At 43.3% G+C, this 14,214-nt stretch overlaps 1 protein-coding gene and 1 long non-coding RNA gene across 3 annotated transcripts in view; one reads left to right on the top strand and one right to left on the bottom strand.

Moving 5' to 3' along the window:
* Positions 1–1,011, bottom strand: part of ERAP2 (endoplasmic reticulum aminopeptidase 2) — a 51,570-nt gene extending 50,559 nt beyond the window's left edge. The window contains exon 1 of one of the 2 annotated variants that reach the window (XM_086413244.1): positions 909–1,011. The gene's annotated coding sequence lies outside the window, so the exon portion shown is untranslated. The remainder of the gene's footprint in view (positions 1–908) is intronic. The other variant, XM_086413243.1, reaches the window with a different exon arrangement.
* A 2,365-nt stretch (positions 1,012–3,376) lies between these two features.
* LOC147370004 (uncharacterized) lies at positions 3,377–4,581 on the top strand. Its single transcript, XR_015168296.1, has 3 exons — positions 3,377–3,483; positions 3,773–4,127; positions 4,313–4,581. It is a non-coding gene; the product is annotated as an uncharacterized LOC147370004 (long non-coding RNA).
* The last annotated feature ends 9,633 nt before the right edge of the window (positions 4,582–14,214 follow it).

The raw sequence follows: 14,214 nt of genomic DNA, 5'->3' as shown, positions 1-14,214 counted from the left end.
GACAAGTATTAAATTATTGCTACCAAATCCCGATGTTCCAAGGGCCTCTGATACATAAAACCATAACTGGTCAATTAGCTTGAATTTCTGATGATTTGAAAAACGAAATAACTTGTTTGTTAGGTCCCAGGCCTGGGAATCAGAGCGCAAGGGTTCCAATTCTAGCGTCATTGTACTTATGCTGAATGATCTTAGGCAAATTTTCTGATTTTTTTTTAGCATCAGTTTCCTAACCTATAAAATAGTGTAATGATTTACACTAACATTGGGAGAATTAAGTGAAATAGTTCACATGAAGAATTTGGTAGAGCACAGCAACTAGCATACAGAAAGCATGTAATGAATGTTAAACATTAAATTATTGTGATTATTATAACACATTCTCTGGCCTAAATTATGGAGCCTCTCCCCCACATGTAGCAGACACACCAAAGGAAAAGTATATATATATATACCTATATTTCTTTTTTGGTAAGAGAAGAGAGAAAGGCCTCAATATTTACTGATGTGGCCTTTAACTTTAGAACTGGTAAGAATTTTAAAGGCTGGCTAGTACGAGTTCTCAGTGAGATAAAGAAACTGAGAGTGAGTGTGTCTCCCAGAATCAACAGGAAGTCTGAAGCAGAATCAGGACTGAAATGTAGCTCTCGGCCCGTTTGTCAGAGGAGTTTCCCTTATATGGTGCTTTGCTGCACTGAACAAAATACACGGAGATAGAAGATCCAAGAACTGCAGCAAACATTTGGGAAAAGCTAAGAGACTCTCCAGAAGAGAGTGAGTCAGTCAAATGGATTCTTAAATCTCATCCTAACTGCACATTCGTCCTAAAACAGCAGTGCCAGATACACCCACCTTCCCCAGATCCCCGGCTTAGATTACAAGAGCCCCTCAACACAGAAGTTTTATACCTTCAGTTCAGGTCATTATTCTCACTGAAAGATGAGGATTTTAAGACAGATTCAAGAGAAATGTTGCTGTGTTACCTCAATCCACGTCGTTGCAGATTTGAATGGAGGGGAACTTATTTCTGCTTTCACTTTCTGTTCCGGCAGGATTCAGAACTTTGCATAACTGCAATGAACAAGCAGCTTCAGAGTAAAAGCCAGACCACGGCAAGGCCAGATAGGACTCCAACACCCCAGCGGCTGCTGCTCCTGCTGTTTTATCTTCCCCACCCCCGTGTCCCCAGGTGCAAAACCTTCAGAACCTAGCTTTGTTTTATTTTGATGCTGGGTTATTTTAAGACACCATATTGTATTCCTCCCCGTGCTGTGTCCCTATGTCTTGCCACTCTCACTCTTCACTGAACCCAGGGTAGATAAGGCATGACCGGCGAAGTTGGAAGAAGACTCAGGAGCTGTGGGGACTGCACACATGTTTATTTTCTCCAGGCAGCAGAAGTAGCAGCAGCAACAGCGAGTTTTCAAAGAACGTTGGTATACTAACACAGACAAAAGTGGCCCGTGGCCAAAGGGGCACGCAGGCCCATTGCTACCAAGGTCAGCAATACTGCTGTTTACAGAACATAAGGTATGAGGCTGTGAGAGTGTGGGGCAGGAGAGCCGGACTGACTCTGTGTTCTCAGTTAATTTCTCTATACCATATTACCATGAAATCTGACCTTTGTCCACCCACTTGGAAAAGATAACAAATCTGACTTTGGTCCAGCCACTTGGAAAGGGTAGCTCCCAGCCAGGTTTAATGGCCTTTAACAGAGGGGCTAGACCCCCTTCCCTCCGTCTGTAAACTGCCTGCCTCCTGGGCATAAAGGGGCTGTGTCCTACCTTCACGTCTCCCCATCTTTCATGAGTCTTCTCTTCCTCTCCACCCTGTGTATGGGCCTTCCACAGAGAAAAAGCCTCTGTTCTCTGCTCTTGTCTCACTTTACTCTTTTCCTCAGAGAATAAGTTCATTAAGGAGTTTTCTCATTTACCCTCAACCATCCCACCTTTCTCTCTCCCAGTCTCTCCTTCCAGGTTCTGCTGCTGCAGTTCCAACAGCCCGGTGGACGGCCTTGGCACGGATGTTCTGCTAACAACTCACACGTTGTCCTCTTTCCCCAGACTGCAGCCTTTTGCTTTAGCTTCATCTACTTCACGTCTTCCGCCGCTGTCGATGATTTGGACCATATCGCTGTTTTGATTCTGCTCCACTCTGGTTTGCTACCAACTTCTGTTGATTCTTCCTTCTTAATCTTTTTGTATCCAACATAAAAAATTGTTCTCCACAATCATGAAAGCAGACCATGCCCTCATCACTCCTCACAATGGCCCTCAAAAAAGATTTGCTGCTTTTCGAGACATGTCCTTGAAGTCCACTCATATGGTGCCGGGCAGCAGATTATTTCAGACACTGCTTGATCATGCCATGTGGAGAAGGAAATGGCAACCCACTCCAGTCTTCTTGCCTGGAGAATTCCATGGACAGAGGAGCCGGGTGGGCTGCCTTCTATGGGGTCGCAAAGAGTCAGACACGACTGAGCGACTCTCACGCACTCACACTCACACACTCACTTGATCACGCCACGCCCCTGTGCCTAACCTTTCCATGGGTTCTTCCCCTGTTTACACACAGGGGCAGTTCCCGTGTAGAGACGGTGCTTGGCCCTCTGGCAGCCTAAAGGCCACAGGACCTCTTACAAGGCTTGTCTGGGGTTTTGTTTAGATCCTAGTACGTTAGAGGGCCACACACACACACACGTTTTCTCACGTGAAATGTAACAGGCTTGGCTCCTATTGTCCTTAGGCCTCCTTCACACACTGGTTTTCATGCCTTCTCCGTGGTGCATCTCTGTATGTAACCTGTGCTTTGGTTTGACATTCAAATCCTGCCACGGTTAAATCCTACTTAGCTCTCAAGACTTCGTTTTATCATTCCAACCCTAATAAAGCAGAAGGAGCAAAACCAAGGAGGTGGCCTATACTTGGGGCCAGAGGCACAGGCCTGAACGGAATCCCTCAGAGTGGAATCTCCTGTGGTTAAAGGGGTACCACGGGGCAGGGTGGAGGATGGAAACAGGTGACTGGGGTAAGTATTAGTCACTGAGTCATGTCTGACTCTGTGACCCCACGGACTGTAGCCCACCAGGCTCCTTCGTCTGTGGGATTCTCCAGGCAAGATTACTGGAGTGGGTCGCTATTCCCTGCTCCAGGGGATCTTCCCTACCCAGGGATCGAACCTGGGTCTCCCTCATTGCAGGCAGATTCTTTACCATCTGAGCCATAGGGAAGACTGGGGTGAACTGGCCCTTGGTGCCAGTTCTCGGAAGTCTCATTTTGCAGTGGGGGAGGGGGGGATGAGGAAGTGTAGCAAGCTGGGAGTGGTTCTGTGACTTTGTCACCAGACCCAGCCCAGTCGTGTGTGTCTGTGTGCGCTCAGAACTCTCCCCTACCTGTGAGAATGGGAGTGATGACAGAGAATGGAGAGAAGAGGCTGTCAGATTGAGCTACTGAGTTCCAGAAGAGGAAGATGAGTAGGGTCCAGGTGACTTCATAGTGTATTATTTAAAACTATTTCGCACCAAAAAGGGTTTCTAATCCTTTAATTTCCTGATAAGAGAATAAGCTTTGGGTGTTTGCCACAAAGAATTCACACACCACTTCCTTCTGGTCTTCTGATCTGTCTGTTGCTCAGAGACTCTCCTTTTTGGCTCTAAAAAGAGTAGCAGTCTTCAATCCACCCCTGCCACTATCCAGCGTCTATCCATTAGCTTGCTCTCTTATTCCTGAGTAACTATGTATTGATTTATTTGTTTTATTTGTCTCCCCACTAGAACATGGGCTTCCCAGGTGGCTCAGCGGTAAAGAATCCATCTGCAATGCCAGAGATGCGGCAGACCTGGGTTCAGTCCCTGGGTCAGTAAGATCCCCTGGAGGAGGAAACGCAACCCGCTCCAGAATTCTTCCCTGGTAAATCCCATGGACAGAGGAATCTGGCGAGCTACAGACCATAGGGTCGCAAAGAGTCAGACACGACGGAGCACAGCTTGGCAGCAGCATGCCTCTAGAACAAGCGCTCCTTGCTGGCGGGGAGTTTGTCTGCTCTGCTTGCCTCTTAACACCCGGAGCCTAGAGCAGAGCCTGGTGTATGAGACCTTCAGGAAACACATATAAATATCTGCTGGACAGGTGAGCGCATTTGCAATACTTTTTGTTTTCTCTTTCTAGATTGCCCTATGCATGCCCCTTGTTTCAAGCAAACCAGGGAACTTTCCATTTCTGCGCGAACCCAGTGTTCTCTCACCTTTACTGAGGCTGCCACTATGAGCAGTTCGTCTTTCTCAATGTCCCCTGTGTAAACTTCTCATTGCCAGGCAAATGCCTCCTCCAGGAAGTCAACTTGAAAGTGACACGTGCTTCCATTCCAGTCCCTAACTGTAGGCATTTGTTAAGTCAGTTCCATTGGCACTTACTTCACGCTCTGACGCTTGTTCTTCACGTCCTTCCTTAAACTATCAACTCCTGAAGAAGCCTGGGGGCAAGCACTATGCCTGCACCCCTCTCCAGCACCTCTCAGAGCATCGCGCACTGCAGAGGCCCTCAACAAACGGGCGAGAGTGAGTGAGTCGAAATTTCCAAAAAGGTGAAACACTTATTTTTCAAAATGCTCAAAGTTTTTTTTTTTATTAATTTTAATGGAAATCTTTCTTATGAAAATCACAGCTATTTCTATCCCCTTAGGGTATCCCCAATAGATTTAGAATCATAGTGACCCAAATTTTTAATTACAAACTGGACCTAGAATCAAGAGAATTGGACTTAAAGCCATCTTCTGAAAATAAATCATTTCTTTTCCAAATTAGAGGCATGAATACTTTCCTAATTATTACATAGGATTATTGTCTATTTGGAGAAGGAAATGGCAACCCACTCCAGTGTTCTTGCCTGGGGAATCCTGAGGACAGAGGAGCCTGGTGGGCTGCTGTCTATGGGGTCACACGGAGTCGGACACGACTGAAGCGACTTAGCATGCATGTATGCATTGTCTCTTGGAATCAATTTGAGGTAATGTGGAAGACAGTTTATAAATGTTTTATAAAATAAACTTTAAACTTGTTGACATGTATCAGCTACCTTAATAACAATAACCAGTGATTCTGTTGGGTTGTAGTAAAGTGCTGCCCTTGAGGCAAATGAAAGGTAACAAATACTCCTATGTTGCTGAATTGTTAAGGATATTATGCAATGTTTATTCCAGGTTCCACATTATAATCAAATTTTTATTTGCCTTTTGTTGTTACCTTCAGACATCCTCAGCTTTCTCCCTAGACCTGTGTCCAGACTGTCCCTTCTACAGGGCTGCAAGGTGAAAAATCAGCAAATGAAGCTAGCTGGACACTATTTCAGACACCCAGATGCCTTAAAGATTATTTTCTAGTGCTGCCTGTGTTGCAGGTGGGGAGAGTTCAGGATAAATGAAATGATAAATGGCCTCCTGACAAATGCGATGTCCCTGAATCTCCTCCTTGCTTTCTGCCATTGAATTTCCTCCCCTGAACACAGCTCTGCATTTGTCCAGGGTAGATGGTATCACGCTGAACACCCGCCAACCTACGGGCTTAAAACCACTTCCTCTTCTCTGCCTCTCACTTCTTTTCAAAAGGATCTCTAAAACTCTGTTGAAAGCACTTCATGGAATTATTGCTATGTCTCTGTACAACTTCAAATAAAATGACGTCAGAATCTATAACATGGTTTTAAAAGCTTTAATAAAGAAAAAAAGGTTTCTGATACCACAAAGACCGAGGGTCTATGCAAAATACAAGGTGGTACATTTTATCGTGAAAGCATTTTATAGTTTTTTAAAAATTCAGCGTCAGCAGAAAATTAAATGAGCATAATGGTAGAATTTTAAGTCAGTAACTGATAGACGGTTTTTCAAAAATGTAGAGCTTTAGTTAAGTCTTACACACATTTACACAACAACAAAAGGCTGCAACAATAAAAACAATCTTGCGTTGCTGAAGAAGAACACAAATTAAGCAAACCTGACTTTGAATCATGAATGATACACAGGTGGGTGAGAGCCTGGATGCGAAGCCTGCAGGTCCTGGGGGCTGACTGTGGCCTTTGTGATACTATTTCATAGCAGGGACTCGAGCACTGCGGGGTCTTGGTGCTTGTGGGGCTCCTGGAACCAAAGCCCCAGGTGTGCCGATGGGTGACTGTACCCACATTTTAAATTTTTATTGAATAAACAAGTGAAAATTTCTGGTCCTTCTGGCATTTTCCAGAAGTGAAAGATTATCTAAATAACTGACCATACATTTTCAAACAAGAAACAATGTTGCAAAATAAGCCAGTGATTCTGTGCTTGTTACATACTTTATTTTGAAAGGAAAATTTTATGCTTCCAACTGATAAAACCAATTGATGTCAATGAATATTGCTTGGCTTCCCATTACTAAAAAGACTTAAAAGTTTATAAGAACTTCTACTCTGGCCTTTAACGAGTAGGGACATGGATTTACCCTCTCACTTTAAACACCACCTCACCCCCACCCCCAAAATGGATAAAAGACAGTTTTCAGGTAAGTGCAGGCAGCGATCCCCAAAAGGTGCACAGAAAGGCGTTCAGGGCCGCAACTGTCCCAGCTCAGCGCCTTGAGGCAGGTTCCTCGCGCTGTGCAGAGAGGGAAGCCCGCGGCAGAGCCCGAGGAACTTTTAGGTAGAGGGAGAGCAGCTGGGTGTGGGAGGCCGAGGAGAGGAGAGATCATAGGACGGATCCAGAGAGGACAGAGCTGGAGAGAGAGACGGAGAGAGGAGAGGAGAGGAGAGAGACAGACCAGACAGAGGACAGAGAGACGGAGAGAGGAGAGGAGAGAGACAGAGAGACTGAGACAACGAGAGGGAGAAAGGGAGAGAGCCTGCACTTGGGAGACCCGCTCCCTTTGAGTATTCAGCTGATCACTGAGCTGCACAAACATGTGCGGAAAAGAGAGTCCGAGGCTGAGCCACTGGAAAAAGAGCACAGGCTGCGGCTCATACGCCGCTCCAGCCCAGAGCTTGGGGAGCGGAAGGACCTGCATCCACCGGTCAAACTGGAGAACCTCAAGATCTGCGGGGCCCGCAGGTAAAGTACCCAGAAGGGTCTTGTCTCAGCAGTGGGGAGCAGTTGCTGCTGCTGCTAAGTCGCTTCAGTCGTGTCCGACTCTGTGCGACCCCATAGACGGAAGCCCACCAGGCTCCTCTGTCCCTGGGATTCTCCGGGCAAGAACACTGGAGTGGGTTGCCATTTCCTTCTCCAGTGCATCAAAGTGAAAAGTGAAAGTGAACTCGCTCAATCGTGTCCGACTCCTAGCGACCCCATGAACTGCAGCCCACCAGGCTCCTCCGTCCATGGGATTTTCCAGGCAAGAGTACTGGAGTGGGGTGCCATCGCCTTCTCCGGGGAGCAGTTAGCTCTAGACAAAGCCCTGCTTCGGTCCCATCAAACAAATCATTTTTTAAAAATTAATTTTTGGTTGCCCCTGGTCTTCATTGCCGCGGGAGGGTTTTCTCTGGTTGTGGTGGGGGGCGGGGAGCTACTCTCTTGGGGGCACAGGGCTCTAGGCACACGGGTTTCAGGAGTTGTGGTTCTCATGCTCAGTAGCTCGGCTGCAAGTGGGATCTTCCCCTACCTGGGATCAAGTCCCATGGCTGATGGTTATCCAGTGCACCACCAGGGAAGTCCCCCTGGAACAAATCTTAAAGGCAAGATCCGGAAGTATCACACTGTGTCCCAGGGTAACCGAAAATGAGGCCTGGCTGCTCACCGCTCAAAAGCCTATAAAGAGCCCAGGCTGATGGGAAGGAGTTTGCTTTATTTTGGATGCCAGGCGGTGCAGGGTTTGTGTGTGTGTGAATCTTAACTTGGTAATTCTTAGTCTCTGATGCTTTAAAGATGTTTTCATAGATTTTGTCAGTGTTATTGTTGTCTTCAGTGGGAGGAGGTTGGTCCCTCCCGGCCCACTCCCCCAACTTCCCTAAGTCTCAGAAAGGCTCTTACAAGAACTTTTACTTGGATACCATCCTCATTTACCAGAACTGTTTCAATCTGACTAGCTGTCTGATTACTTTATAATAGCTCCCCAAAGTTGATGGTCGGAAGACTGAGTAGTTTTTATCCCAGTCAAGTTTAGTCTTTCCTAACTCAACGCTCATCACCTCCTTCAGCTCTCTCTCTGAACTCTCCAGAAAATCAGGTAACCATGTCCTTCATATGCCATTGCAGCTACAAATACCCTGCCCTCAGTCCTTCTTGCAGCTGGATTGCTCCTGCCACCTTCTTTTATGGGAATTCTCAGTCTACCTGTTCCCTCTAGTAAATCTGTAAACGACGTAAAAGTGAGTGGGCTTATGGTTACACTTTTCAAATTATGTTAAGTGAGCAAATTCTGTTTTATCCAAGAGGAATTAGAAGTTAGTTCTTTCTCCTGATATATCTTGTTTATACATCCCTCAAATTAGTAATTGGTATAAAACTAGTCAGTGTAGAGTAGGGAATGTAGAGTAGGAAATTTTTTTTTTTTTTTAATAAATTTATCTAACAGAGAAGTCATGTGTTAGTGTTAAGGCCATTTATGTGTACTTCAATACTTAGCCCTTTGAACTTACTGAAATTAGCAAAATAGACTTGTCACCTTGCTCTCAGAACAAAGCAACCCTAAATTTCACATCAAAGTTATCCAGTAGCCAACCAACAAATTCTCGAGAGGAGACCAAAAGCAGCAGTAGCTTCACCTAGTGGTGACAATTATAACTGCAGAGAGTCATTCATCGTGCTGGCTGACCCTTCAGGCAAGCATACATCCTAGGGAAATCACACAATCCTAAAAACAATTAGACGCATTCATCTAGTGTACAACCCAGACCCAAGATAATCAGATTTATAGGCTTGGATTTTTGACATGTGAGCTTGAGAACTAGGGATCAGAACTTACAAGAGTCTACTACTAAACGTAACTTGGATACTTGAATAACTGTGCTTTGGAATTCCAGCTTTCTTTATATCTGTGGGGACATTAGAAATGAAAGAATTGGACCTCCCTTCAAACCTGTCCTGCTTGGGTGCTTTAACCACATTTTTTAAGTAGAAAGTTTTCTACAAATTGCAGATCTTGAATGATTTTTCCTGTGTCTGCAAGAATATTCAGAGACCTTTTCCACTATTTGGATAAGAATTTCACTTGTTTTGAAGATAATAAGGAGGATTGAGGAGGTCACATGTCAGTTCAAGGCACGAAGACCAGCATTATCTCAGGGACCACACTCTTGTCACCCCCGCTGTACTTGTAATTATTGCCTAAAAGATCAATAGAAAGAGTTCTGGAAATAGAGAACAAGGTGAAATACTGAAATACAATATTAGCTTTAATCCAGGATTCTTTTTCTTCTGGAGAGAAATATACCTTTTATTTTTATCTCCAGATAAGCTTATTTGATATTAAAAGAGTTGACAAGAAATTTACCTTTTTCTTCTCTTTTTCCTCCTCCTTGTATTAATAATTAAAAAGCTAATTTGCATTGCCTTCAATAATTTTATGTTCTTCCTTTCATTTTTTCCACCTCCTGTTTTTCTCTGGATCTTTCCTATGATCAGCAGCATAGGCAGGTGACTGGAAGCAAAGGAGAAAGATTCTTGTGCTTGTCAGGATGCTGCTTACCCAGCTCTCTTTGGTCCTTGAAGCTCTCTGAGTGTGACATGCTTGCATACGCTTTCTCTTTTGTGGATTTGTTCTTGGTGTTTTTGGCTCTCTGCTCCTTCCTAAATGTCTTTCAAATTACTAGGCCAGTTTTCCGTATATCAATAAGATTATTACTGAACACACACATGGTTCTATGAATTGGACAGCTGCTAAGAAAATGTTTAAAGTTTTAGCCTACACCTAAGTAAATCACTTTGAAAAAATCTATATTGTTCTCTTGCACAACCTATTAAATCTTTCCAATATTCTAAGGAAGTTACTACTGAAATTGCATCTTCAAAACATCCAAATCCAAATGATCAGATAAAATATAGCTTACCGAAAACAGAATTCCATTTCAAAGCATTGTATCCCTATAAGACCTTTGATAAGTCCCTTTTATAATTAATTGACTTTTAACATTTTGCTTTACAATTATGTTTTGTGAAAAATAATCTTAAACCCTGAAATATGATTTCTGTTTATCATTTGCTAGAATGTTTCCAAGCAATTTGTACCAACTTGATGCATACTGACTATGCCAAAGCCTTTGACTATGTGGATCACAATAAATTGTAGAAAATTCTGAAAGAGATGGAAATACCAGACCACCTGACCTGCCTCTTGAGAAACCTGTATGCAGGTCAGGAAGCAACAGTTAGAGCTGGACATGGAACAATAGACTGGTTCCAAATAGGAAAAGGAGTACGTCAAGGCTGTATATGGTTATCCTACTTATTTAACTTCTATGCAGAGTACATGATGATAAACGCTGGGCTGGAAGAAGCACAAGCTGGAATCAAGATTGCCGGGAGAAATCTGAATAACCTCAGATATGCAGATGACACCACCCTTATGGCAGAAAGTGAAGAGGAACTAAAAAGCCTCTTGATGAAAGTGAAAGAGGAGAGTGAAAAAGTTGGCTTAAAGCTCAACATTCAGAAAACGAAGATCATGGCATCTGGTCCCATCACTTCATGGGAAATAGATGGGGAAACAGTGGAAACAGTGTCAGACTTTATTTTTTGGGGCTCCAAAATCACTGCAGATGGTGATTGCAGCCATGAAATTAAAAGACACTTACTCCTTGGAAGGAAAGTTATGACCAACCTAGATAGCATATTCAAAAGCAGACACATTACTTTGCCAACAAAGGTCTGTCTAGTCAAGGCTAGGGTTTTTCCAGTAGTCATGTATGGATGTGAGAATTGGACTATGAAGAAAGCTGAGCACCAAAGAATTGATGCTTTTGAACTGTGGTGTTGGAGAAGACTCTTGAGAGTCTCTTGGACTGCAAGGAGATCCAACCAGTCCATCCTAAAGGAGATCAGCCCTGGGTGTTTATTGGAAGGAATGATGCTAAAGCTGAAACTCCAGTACTTTGGCCACCTCATGCGAGGATTTGACTCATTGGAAAAGACTCTGATGCTGAGAGTGATTGGGGGCAGGAGGTGAAGGGGACGACAGAGGATGAGATGGCTGGATGGCATTACTGACTTGATGGACATGAGTTTGAGTGAACTCCGGGAGTTTGTGATAGGGAGGCCTGGCGTGCTGTGATTCATGGGTTCTCAAAGAGTCGGACACGACTGAGTGACTGAACTGAACTGAACTGATGCATACAAAAGGTAGCAAAGTAACCTGAAAACTTTATCACTATCATCTTTTTTTTTTTTTTTTTTGTACTGAGAAACATGTCGTTTTCAGTGTACATTCATTTTCCTTGAAGTTCTGAGAACACAGAGTATTACTTTGAGAGAAGAAGGAGCATTTGTTTGATAATCTAAGTGAAAACACAAAGACTCAGAGGCTGATGTATTTGGCATAAGTTAAATAATGTTTAGCTGAGTTACCATATTAATAAGGCAATCATAATTGCTTTGGAAGGTAACAGCGTCAAATAACAGTGTCAAACCTTACTAAAATACAAGCGAGGGTGGCAACATTATTTAACAGGTGCTTACTGTGGTTATATTTTGGCAAAATGCTGTATTAGGTTCATCCAGGGAGTGAAACAATCCTTGTGCCTATTTGATACATCTTGTACATTTGAGTGTGAATGTGCATGAATGCTTCCACATTTTAAAAACCACGGTGATATATGCACATGGTAAGAAAAATCAAGTATTTATAGTAGAAAAGTCACAATGAAAAGCAATGGAAACAAACGCTCTCTCCTCCTTCCTTCTTCCAGTCACGTTTTCCAGAAGCAACTATCTGTAAGCTTCTCTGTTTTGTTTTCTGGTTTTTTTTACCCTAATTTTCAATAGTATTTTGGAACACTGTATCTTAAAATGGGGCTTCCCTGGTGGCTCAGTGATAAAGAATCTGTATGCCAATGTCAGAGACGTGGATTCGATCCCTGGGTCAGGAAGCTCCCCTGGAGAAGGAAATGGCTACCCACTTCAGTATTCTTGCCTGGAGAATCCCATGGACAGAGGAGCCTGGTGGGCTGCAGTCCACGGGGTCGCACAGAGTCAGACGTGGCTAAGGGCTCAGCACTCATCCGAGCAGAAGCAAGTGTACCAGGACTAGTTTTTCTATATCTTGAAATATTTGAAGGCCTTCCTTCATTCATTTCTTCTTTTATATGATCAAGAAACGTTTTTGGAAGTTTGCTGTTTTGGAATTTGGGGAAGGGAGGTAGAGATGACTACAGTAAGAAATACAGTACTGTCTAGACCCTTGACCCTTGCCTTAGGAATTTATAGTACAGAATTTACAACATTCCTGGGGTCAAAGAAGGCTTTGAGGAGATGAGGGAGTATAAACTGGGCCTTAAAGAAAGATAAGAATTTGAAAAGGGAAATGATACAAAATGAGCGAAGTGATAGAGATGGGAATTTTTTTTTCCTAAGAGATGAGATTGCTAAATTGCCAGCTTAGAGCAAGTGGTTTGCACTAGAGGAGTGTGTCAATGAAAATTCAATTAGCAATCAAGCTAAGAAGAAAAAAGAATTTTATTCAAGTCAAACTAGTGGTTATAACTTGGGAGACAGACTCTCAGAAGCTCTGAGAGTTCGTCCACTGGTCAGAAGCTAGAGGTGCAACTTCATACATTTTCGAGACAAAGAATTGTCAGTCACACTGACAGGTTAACGTGATACATAAAGTTCATCAGAGATGTTTTGGTCAGGTATGCACATACAGAGCAAGCCTTTAGGTCAGCGCAACCTGCTGTGCAGGATTAAAAAGTAATTTTAATCTTAAAAATTACAATGCTGGCCTTAGGAAAAAGGGATCATGTTTCTCCAAGGTTGCTTCTGTCCTCCTGCCTTGAGGAGGTCTGGTTAACCCGTGGGCTTCCCTGGTGGCTCACATGGTAAAGAATCCGCCTGCAATGCAGGAGATCTGGATTCGATCCCTGGGTCAGGAAGATCCCCTGGAGAAGGGACAGATATACTCAGTGTATTGAAAAGGCCGACACAACTGGGGGCATGTTATGTGTGTTTCAATTCTGACAGTTACTTTGATTGTCCTGCCGTAGAGAAACTTATGATTTTTCCTCATTATTTCCCCCCTTTGGAGCATGAATCTTTGGAAAGAAAGTTTTAAGTGATCAAACATTTTGTCCCTTGATGCCAGGGTGTTTTCTTACCATCATGAATCCATGATGTCCCTCTAAGCTGGGTCTTAATAGTTCAGTTTTTTCTTTCTTTCTTCTGGGGATTATACTATTAATAATACAATGCTTGCCAGGGACTGGATTTTCAGTTCTAGGATGTCCAATAGAATTTATGCCAATTGTATCCCATATGTGCATTGTGTGTGCCCATTACCCTAAGTAGAACTATACATACGATCAATAGTTTCAGATCATTTAAACATTATTATTTTATTTGGAGTTGCAAATATACATCAAAAAGCACAAGGTATTATCACTCTATAAATAATATAGAACACGATCAATATAGCCAAAAACAATAGTAAAGTCATGAACAGAGATTAAACCAGAAATCCCAGTGCTGAATTATTTGCCTGAGATTTCATTTAGGCAGAGTATCCTTCAATGTAGAAATGTGATTTTTCCTGTAAGTCATTAAATGAGCCATATTACAGGGCTCATCTGGTATGAAAATACAACATTCATTCAGGATTAGAGTATAAACTCCCCCCTGTAAAGCTGCTTTTAAATTAAGAGCCATTCAGTTTTATAAAACTGTTTCTCTCATCATGGGCTTTCCTGATAGCTCAGTTGGTAGAATCCATCTGCAATGCAGGAGACCCTGTTTCGATTCCTGGGTCGGGAAGATCCCCTGGAAAAGGGATAGGCTACCCACTCCAGTATTCTTGGGCTTCTCTTGTGGCTCAGCTGGTAAAGAAGCCACCTGCTATGTGGGAGACCTGGGTTTGATCCCTGGGTTGGGAAGATTCCCTGGAGAAGGGAAAGGCTACCCACTCCAGTATTCTGGCCTAGAGAATTCCATGGAGTGTATAGTCCAGGGTCACAAAGAGTTGGACACAACTGAGTGACTTCCACTTTCTCTCATCATGGAACTTTAGAACTGAGTAAATTAATCAAATATCATAAACAAGCATGCTCAGTTGCT

Source organism: Bos grunniens, chromosome 7 (assembly GCF_055505025.1).
Source record: "Bos grunniens cultivar Pamir isolate PY7600 chromosome 7, Bosgru_T2T1.0, whole genome shotgun sequence".
Classification (NCBI taxonomy): domain Eukaryota; kingdom Metazoa; phylum Chordata; class Mammalia; order Artiodactyla; family Bovidae; genus Bos; species Bos grunniens.
The sequence above is the reverse complement of the archived record's forward strand: the minus strand, read 5'-3'. Positions and strand labels throughout refer to the sequence as shown.